Source organism: Myxine glutinosa, chromosome 3 (genome assembly GCF_964187855.1).
Source record: "Myxine glutinosa chromosome 3, kmMyxGlut1.1, whole genome shotgun sequence".
NCBI classification, from domain to species: domain Eukaryota; kingdom Metazoa; phylum Chordata; class Myxini; order Myxiniformes; family Myxinidae; genus Myxine; species Myxine glutinosa.
In genome coordinates, this window is record NC_136263.1 from 18,558,351 (window position 1) to 18,560,465 (window position 2,115).

Below are 2,115 nucleotides of genomic sequence, written 5' to 3' on the forward strand. Positions count from 1 at the left end.
AGGTATATAAGGTGCATATAGTTACATCTCCTCGAAAGAGACTAGCACTTCCATGAGTTCGTCGTGTGCAGACGAACAGTTAATTTTCTTTATTTTCGACAGTGTGCTTCGGGGTCATCTATTTATTACGTATTCAAAGGGAAGATTTAAATGAGGAAACTAAAATTGAGAAAAGCAAGAGTTGGGAGGATTAGAGGAAAGAGAAAACAAGTAAGAGAAGTGTGGGACAAGTGGGTAAAGAAGGTAATAGAAGTTTGGGAGAAGGTAGTAGTGATGGTGTGGAACGGGTGGGTAAAGAAAGTAAATATGTTTTGGAGAAGGTAATAGGTTGAATTATCATTAAGATCAAATTAAATTATGAGGTTGAATTATCATAAAGATAAAATTATAATTAAGAGGTTGAATTATAATTAAGATAAAAATAAAATTAAGAGGTTGAATTATAATTAAGATCAAATGAAATTAAGAGGTTGAATTACAAATAAGATCAAATTAAATTAAGATGTTGAATTATAATAGAGATCAAATTAAATTAAGAGGTCGAATTATAATTAAGATCAAATTAAATGAAGAGGTTGAATTATAATGAAGATCAAATTTAATTAAGAGGATGTATTTTAAATAAGTTCCAGTTTTATATAAGTTAAGAGGTTGAATTATAATTAAGATGAAATTAAATTAAGAGGTTGAACTATAATTAAGATCAAATTAAATTAAGAGGTTGAATTATAATTAAGATCAAATTAAATTAATAGGTTGAATTCTAATTAAGATCAAATTAAATTAAGAGGTTGAATTCTAATTAAGATCAAATTAAATTTAGAGGTTGAATTATAATAAAGGACAAAATTAAATTAAGAGGTTGAATTATAATAAAGATCAAATTAAATTAAGAGGTTGAATTATAATTAAGATCAAATTTAATTAAGAGGTTGAATTTTAATTAAGGTCAAATTTCATTAAGAGGATGAATTTTAAATAAGTTCTAGTTTTAAATAAGTTAAGAGGTTGAATTATAATGAAGATAATATAAAATTAAGAGGTTGAATTCTAATTAAGATCAAATTAAATTAAGAAGTGTGACATCTCGTGAGATTATGATTATGAAACATCTCGTGAGATGATGACGGAATCTCGCCACGTGTGACGAATTAACGGGTTTAAAGGGTCTAATACTCTAATGGGTCAAACGAGATCACACAAACTTTTTTTACATTTTGAGTTAATGAGTTAATTATCTTCTCCAGCTGGATGAAAAGTTAAAAACGGTTACATTAGTCATGATCGACGTCATGAATCATCACGCCGAGTTTCAAAATGATTGGTTCAGCCTCTTCAAGGAGTAGGGGAAACACTAAAGATTGCAAATGGAATATCGGATGGAACAGGACTGAAAGGAAGGAGTGAAGGGCATCGTTGTGGCTTTTGCACACCTTCTCTACTACTTTGTTGTGGCTGAGCACAAAAAAAGGCACTGCTGGGATTTGAACCCAGGATCTCCTGTTTACTAAACAGGCGCTTTAACCAACTAAGCCACAGCACCAGGTATATAAGGTGCATATAGTTACATCTCCTCGAAAGAGACTAGCACTTCCATGAGTTCGTCGTGTGCAGACGAACAGTTAATTTGCTTTATTTTCGACAGTGTGCTTCGGGGTCATCTATTTATTACGTATTCAAAGGGAAGATTTAAATGAGGAAACTAAAATTGAGAAAAACAAGAGTTGGGAGGATTAGAGGAAAGAGAAAACAAGTAAGAGAAGTGTGGGACAAGTGGGTAAAGAGGGTAAAGAAGTTTGGGCGAAGGTAGTAGTGATGGTGTGGAACGGGTGGGTAAAGAAAGTAAATATGTTTTGGAGAAGGTAATAGGTTGAATTATCATTAAGATCAAATTAAATTATGAGGTTGAATTATCATAAAGATAAAATTATAATTAAGAGGTTGAATTATAATTAAGATAAAAATAAAATTAAGAGGTTGAATTATAATAGAGATCAAATTAAATTAAGAGGTCGAATTATAATTAAGATCAAATTAAATTAAGATGTTGAGTTATAATAGAGATCAAATGAAATTAAGAGGTCGAATTATAATTAAGATCAAATTAAATGAAGA

The 2,115-nt window shown here is 30.1% G+C and overlaps 1 non-coding gene across 1 annotated transcript; it reads right to left on the reverse strand.

Moving 5' to 3' along the window:
- Positions 1-1,469: 1,469 nt before the first annotated feature.
- Positions 1,470-1,543, reverse strand: TRNAT-AGU (transfer RNA threonine (anticodon AGU)). Its single transcript has one exon. It is a non-coding gene; the product is annotated as a tRNA-Thr (tRNA).
- Positions 1,544-2,115: the final 572 nt, after the last annotated feature.